We start from the raw sequence: 7,508 nt of genomic DNA, 5'->3' as shown, positions 1-7,508 counted from the left end.
TATATATATATATATATATATATACACACACATATATATTTTTTTTTAAGCCAAAAATGCCTAACTCCTTATAGAGCACTTACATTATGACCCCTCCCATTTTATGCAGTTCATTTTACAACCCTATAAGTCTACATCTAAAAAAAAAATGCAAAGAATGATGCGGTTCCACTGTATATTTGGATTTAAAGAGGATTTAAAGAGGACTGTAAATCATAAAGCCATAAAGTCTTCAAATCCTTCTATTCAGGCTAACTGACTAAAATATTTTCTACAAATGCTCTAAACTGAGTTGTGTTTATCCAGCATAAAACAAAATATCATGTGGCATGTGGTTTCCTTAATGTTTCCCTCCAGGGTCGTTTTGTTAGGTGGCTTTAGTTCATTACTGCCAGACTCCAGTCAGAATGTGCACATCAAGACGTATGCGGACGACATCAACGTCTTTAAATCAGCTAAAAATGCCCACAAAGTCTCTTCTGTTGTATCCGATATTCAGGTCTGGCTAACTAAATTCTGCCTCCTCCCCCCTGGGAAAACGAGCAATAAAAATAATCACAAAACCTGCCATCATCAAAGCACAGTGAATGGTGAACAGCTGGATGGTAGACATCTTGATGCACTTATCAGTTTGCCCACACAGTAACATCGCTCACTCTGTATTTTTAATCTACAGAAGTTGAGACACATTATAAATGGCTCGATAGGATGCTGCTAAGTCATCTTTTGCCGCCTGCATATTTAATCACCAGCTGGTTGCTGTGGTAATCAAAGCATACTGACCCTTTTCAGCATTAAAAGTGAAACAGAAATAGGTATCACTGCTCAGTCGGCCACTACTAGGCTTCAAAACTAGTATTAAGAATGCAGTGACCTTTAGTTTCAAATTGCTATTACCATATCTTGGTGAGAAGCAGAAGCACCACTGACTCATGGGTTTTGAAGGAAAATGGCAGAGTTGCAAAGAAGCCAAGTAGTCTAGAGATGCACCAACATGACAGATGAACAAGCAGAAGTGTAGAAATGAGGGGAAAAAAGTAGGTGTGAAATGCAAGACATAGTAGTGCTTATTCTGGGTATTGGTTGAAGCATCATGCGGTTGTGGTGAGCACACATGGGCATCGTCCAGCCGAGAGGAAAACAGGTTGTGAAACAAAATATGCTGACCCAAAACCCCGATGTTCCGCAAAAGATTGGTTTCTTTTTTGCTTAGAGAGAAAACGCTCAAAAACGAGCAGTGAAAATGCAAGCCGGCTATCTGAGACATGTCATGTTCCTCTTTTAATGCATTGCAAAAAAAAAAAAAAAAAAAAAAAAACCTCAACATGAAGATACTCCGACAACATCATGTTAAACTGAGCTCATCCTTGGTTTTAAATGAGAAGTTCACACATTTGCTTATCTTAAGATTATGACGCAATAAAGCAACAGCATAGCTTCACCTGGATTGCCCTGACATAGTCCTGCAAACCACACGACAGATGGAAATCCTCCCATCAGAGAAACTAACGCTGCTCTGTGAAGGCAGCCAACCACAGGATTCATTAAGCCCAGAGCCTGTAGGCAGCACAGACCCTGCTCATTTCAACTCCATCATGTTTGCACCAGTCCAGCTTTTCAACATTAGCACCTGCCCTCTGAAGGGTCTGTAGTTAAGAATGAAACAATGTTCAGACCCACTTCTGCAGTTTGCCATAAATCCTTAACGACAAACTCTATAAACTTCTCCAGGCTTGAATATTTATGGATGCCTGTGGTTCCCCAGAGTGTCGTTTCCTGTCTGGAGCACCTCGTCGAACAGAAACTTCTGTGGAGCCGCTCTGGGTTGTTACGGCTCTCATGGCGAACAGAGCTTCCAAATACAAACGCGGTGGTCTGTTCGGCTTGGGCTATAAACAACACGGTCCTCTGTGGTGAAAAGAATTAAAACAGCAAGAGTTTACACAAGTGTGCAACTACTCTTTTGCATTAACCAGGCTCGCCATGGGGCTCCGAGTTCGCTCAGACCGTTTAAAAACTTCCTGATTTTGATCCGTCTGCTAATTAGTGGGTAAAAATAACTTCAGGCTACATGTTCTCTGAACTTGATCAAGCAACAAAACAGATAGCAATGCAGCGACTTCAAATGGTGAAATTTTGAATTGTATCTGTGGTTAAACCTGGCAGTCAAAGCTGTCAGTTACCTCTAATCTGTTCCAGCTTTTTGCACGTCAGCTTGACCACAGTACTTAACCTCACAGCAAGAAGTCTAAAAGGTCTAGTACACAGTCCGGATGAAAATCTTAAGACTGGAAAATGAAGGCATTTTGTGCAGGTGGCTGTAAGTAGGGCTTCAAAATGCAAAACTAAAAAACAAGAGCAAGAGACATTTCTGTCATTAGAAAACAGGGACATCCTCAAAACAAACTAAGGCCTATTACTGATGCTGACCGCAGTTCAATAATAATATATAACTGTTTTTGAGAGAAAGGCTAAACGAACAAAACCGTATTCACTGCAAAGTCTGCATCAAACATGTTGAGAGAGCTTAGATATCTGGGTTTTTTAATCGGACAGTTTCAAAGTCCGATGAGAAAAAACATATATTTTTGGTCTTGATGTCTTCCAACATTATTGGCATGACACATTGAAGATGGCCTCAGCAGTCTGCCATGATCGGAGAGGATTTTTCTTCAATGAAACCACAGAGGTTCAGGTCCTGGAAGAGCATGAACCTGCAAGTTGTGTGTAGAAGTTGCAAGGCGCATCAGGTAATGACTTTCAATAAGGAAAGCCTTAGTCCTTAGTCTGAGGACTTCTTGCAGAAAGTAATATTTCTCTTTTAGACCATGTTTGCCTGACCTAAACCCCATCCAGATGTTATGCGACATGTTTTTAAAAGAAACAAGAGCACAATAAAAGCTGCTAATTTTTCACAATGTGAATTCCGGACAGCTGACTTGAAATCTAGATGTAAATAGGATTTGTCTCTTAATAAAGAAAAACTTTCCCGTCGTGACAACATGAAATACAAACAATGTTTTAAATTAGTAGTCTAAAAGACAAAGGTTATGTTTACGTCTGTTCAACCAACAGACCGCATTGCTTCTGGGGACAAAGGTTCAAACTATGCTTAATAAAAGAATCCCACTTAGTTGTTGTTCTTCTCTGCTGTCTGCTTAATCACAACAAATTACTGCATGGATAAAGAGTTTTTGCATATAAATAAAAGCAGGATGTTAAACTCAGTTTAACGGGATGCCAAAAATAAAAGCTTGATTGCTCAGCGAGTAATTATAACAAACACCATGGTTTCAAAAACAACAAAAAATTACAATTTCAAAACTGCTAAAATTCACTTCCACAACTTTTTTATCATTAATCATCAAGTCATTTAATGAGATGTAAATGTAGCATTTTAATGGTTCCTGTAAATCGAATTACACACAAGACAATTTTTACTGCAAATCCAAACAACCAATACCATTATAATTAATTATATAAGGGCTTACTTTATCAAGCAAAAATATTTATTGCATTAAGTTTTTCTAATGAATAAGTTAATGAAAAAATCTTAATTGTACAAACAAGCACTGAAAGTGAAATGGATAAATAGCAAAAAAGCTTTCCGCAACAAAACTGCAACAAGGGCAAGAAAAGCGTTGGAATCAGAACCAGCTGGGTCACTCCAGATGGGTCCCGTCCACATCACCGCCTCTTCACTGAGTCCAGAGAGGAATCTCAGAACAGCAGCTTCTGTTTTAGCAAGCAAAGACATCAAGATTCTGGTTCTGGTTCTGTTTGTTGGGTGCCACTCACTTTCAATCCCTTTGAAACCGAACTGGATACAAAAGAAAACTACTCTTACGGAAAGTCACAGAAGAATAGTGGGCGCATGAAAACTGGGCAGGAGTTTCAAATGTAAAATAAACAAAAGTAAAACACATATCAAAAAAAAAAAAAAAAAATTGGTCTAAATCGATTGGGAATAAGATTTTTGTTAGTTCTGTGTATTTTTCTCTGTCTTCTTTTATGAAGTCCCCAAACCGCTCAGCTCCTCTGGGAGCACAATATTCCTGGCACATTGTTAAACTCACGAGAGATGGAACAATGTAAACAACTATGATTGTAAACAAAACTATCTTGTGCTTTTTCTTGTGGCTTCCAAACATGTCATTCTGCTGAATAAAAATACAGGCTTTTAAAGTCATCATAGATTTTAAAAAAAGAAAACTTTCTGAATTTCTAAGGATGCAAAATGACACCATTCACATAGGTAATATTTTGGCATGCATCAAGACCTTAAGACAACGCTTAATCTGAGATAAACGTTTAGAGCCAAGGTAGAGAAAGGTCTGAGCTTTAGGCTCTAGAGCAGTGGTTCTTAACCTGGGTTCGATCGAACCTCAGGGGTTCGGCGGAGCCTCTGCCGCGGAGGTAAAGACACACTTGTGTAAAGTCGTGATGACGCGTCGCTTTGCCATCACTTGCTGCAGAGGATCACGTTACATTGCTTAGCCAATCAGAGCTGCGGAGGAGCACTGATTGAAGGAGCTCCACTATATGGAACGTGATCCACAGAAGATTATATATTTATATTTCTGCCTGTGAACGATTGAAAACCGAAGTCAGATTCCTTGTTTGTGCACATAATCTTGGTTTATAAAGCTTTTTATACGACAGTCGATGTTGCTTTATGAATAAACTATCACATCCTATGTCTTAATTTCAAGAATTCCTACTTTCAACACAAATGGAGGGGGAGGACAACATTTGCAGAAAGCTCAAAATTAATAATTTTCACAGCAGGAAACTGAAGCCTTGCTTCACCTCATGAAGCTCTGTGTTAATATAAGAGAGCAGAACAGAAGGGGCACAGCACACTGTCAAAAGCCTCAGAGTTTGGTGAAAAAGCTAAAAAAGTTTTACGAGTCCCTTAGCTCCCTTTCACAGCAATAATGTTTCACTCGTAGATTTTCTAATAACTCTCACTCCATCTAATAACCATAATTTGCCCCCCTTTAAGTCAAGTAATGCATATTTAGGAGGAACACTATTCACGGAGGTCTGCTGGTCCCCATTAGAAGAAGAAAAAAAACTTGCAGGTAATTTCCCTCCGGAGCAGAAGGATTAATAAGCCAGTCTGACGCTGCTGAAAATTAATGTTTGTTAGAGTCTAAGAGGATGCTGGTGGAGGCAGATGCATAAGGCAGAGTGCATAAGTGCAAAGTGTTAATTTGTTGACAAGATTATAATACCAATCAATCATACGCTGATGATACTTAACATTCCCACCCAATATAATGCTGTTTTTCCTCTCTTATGCAACCGAGTATTGAGTGACGGCTCTAGACCTGGACTTTCCCCCCTCTTTTACTTTTTCCAGCTCGGTTTTCAAACTCTGTGGTAAGGAGCAGAGAGTTCACCAACAGGCTGTGTGTCAGTGGGCAATTATGAGGACCTGCTTCACTAAGCGTGTGGTTTCCACTGACAAATCCATTCACAGCCTGCAGAGAGCTGCTATTTTTGAATCCTGGCCCGCCTTGGCGTTAAGCTTGTAACACTAACATCAAAGTTCACCGAGCGTGAAAGGTCTGATTGTCCATTACAAGCGCCTGTGGTGGTATCCATCAGGTTCGGAGTGACAGAGCTGACAACCACAGAAGGAAATCATTTTAACAGGGAGTGGTACAATGTTTTTCCAAGGCTTAGAAAAACATCTTAATTAAATGTTGACAGAAAATTCCAACCAAGAACCTCCAGTGGAGGAAAAAAAAAAGAAAGGAGGTTACGTGAATGCAGAATATGAAGGGCAGATGTTCGCCGTCTAACCTCTTCACCTATAGTAAGATAACATGAGGGTCGGCACAGCAGAGATCAGCCAGAGGCAGTAATAACTTCTCTGAATCTACCGAACATACTTTCCACTAAGGTTTGACTTTACAGCAGTCTGGATGATTGAACACAACTATTGTGTTCTTTAGCATCTTTGTATATCTCAGTCAGTACCTTGTTGTGCCACTCATGTTTCCAGACCTGCCACCTGTCTTTCTAAAGCAGCAGGTACTATCTGCTAAAACACACAACCTATCCATCTCCAACTCAAGCAGACAAAGATAAGTTAGATATTCAGCCACAGAAACTGGAAGTAATAACCTTTTGTTGTGTTAATAAAAAAAAAAAATCACGTTATACACAACATCAGTTGCTTTTCACGTCACAATTGATTTAAATAGTTTCATCGGGTCAAAATCAACAAGTCAATTGATTGATTATATGAAAGGAAAATAAAACGGTCCAGCAACACAACACGTACATAAACTGGTATTAAGTACAAATCTAATCATAATTTAATCAATAACTACAGGCAAATTTATAGAAAGTAGAGAGTAAAAACTGATCTGTCCTATTGGAGAGAGTTGAGTCAAAAGGCGAAGCGTTCGTACCTTCATCAGTGGTCAGGAGTNAGAGGGAAATAGAGAGAAATAATGTTTTAAAAAAACTGGTATTTTTTCAGAAGACACATTTCACCTGTATCTGGAGATGGCCACCGGTCTTTATGGTGATTAGATGTCTTGATGTTTCCCTCTGGATTTCTTGTTTTTCACACATGGTGAAACTATTTTTCTTCGTCGTATGTTCGTCGTATGAAAATTGGAGTCCAATTATCGCGTCTGACGTACACCTGGCCGTGATTTACGGAGGCTGAACAAATGTGGGCTGAAACCAAACGAGCAGAACAAACTTAATTGCAAATAAGCTGTTAGCAGCTTTATGCTATTTTTTCCCCAACAGCATTAACTACGGTTTTAAACATAAAAACTAATGCAAACATTTCTTTAAGTAAAACAAAACTCACTCGGATATGACGTTGGTAGACCTCAACAAGAGGGTTTCAGTATTTGTCAGTGCAATACCAGATGTCACCACACAGATAGCATAGGAATTGTTGAACCACAGTGGAGGCGCTGTTTCGTCAACCAGATGTGTAATTAAAATGACGAATAAAAACTGAAAATAATTCCCATAAAGCGCACATTCAAATGCGAATGAGAATATACTACATTTATCGTTGCTTTCAACTTTATCTCAACTTATCGCTTGCACATTAATCTTAATTGGAACAGTATGTAAAGTGCAAACCTCATTTGCTTATTCAGCTCAGTTTAGCCATAAACCTGTTAATATCTTCTCATGACTCTTCACAAGACAAACAGGTCCAGCGACAGTGACACAAGTAAGTAGACAGTTTTGTAAAGGTATTTCTAAAAATGAATGATTTTAAACATTTAACTTTTTGGTGAGGCTGCCAAGTGCCTCCTTACCAAAATAAACCTCCTTATAGATCATCAGCAGAAGAAAGAAACCAAAGTGAAACCAAATCATAGGTTTTCTCTCTTTTGGTTCCATCCCCACTATGCGCATTGCAGTGGGGACATTGTTCCGCTGCAAAAAGACGGGGACATTTGACAACAATCAAATGCTCCACATTTGACAACAATCAAATGTTGGGCAACAATTCATCTGGA

At 39.1% G+C, this 7,508-nt stretch overlaps 1 long non-coding RNA gene across 2 annotated transcripts in view; it reads right to left on the bottom strand.

Moving 5' to 3' along the window:
• LOC107837576 (uncharacterized) overlaps nt 1-6,745 on the bottom strand; it is a 77,383-nt gene extending 70,638 nt beyond the window's left edge. For both annotated transcript variants that reach the window (XR_001663603.1, XR_001663604.1), the window contains exon 1: nt 6,511-6,745. This is a non-coding gene — a long non-coding RNA (uncharacterized LOC107837576). The remainder of the gene's footprint in view (nt 1-6,510) is intronic.
• Nucleotides 6,746-7,508: the final 763 nt, after the last annotated feature.

This window comes from Poecilia formosa, unplaced genomic scaffold (genome assembly GCF_000485575.1).
Source record: "Poecilia formosa unplaced genomic scaffold, Poecilia_formosa-5.1.2 Scaffold153, whole genome shotgun sequence".
In the NCBI taxonomy this organism is placed as follows: Eukaryota; Metazoa; Chordata; class Actinopteri; order Cyprinodontiformes; family Poeciliidae; genus Poecilia; species Poecilia formosa.
The sequence above is the reverse complement of the archived record's forward strand: the minus strand, read 5'-3'. Positions and strand labels throughout refer to the sequence as shown.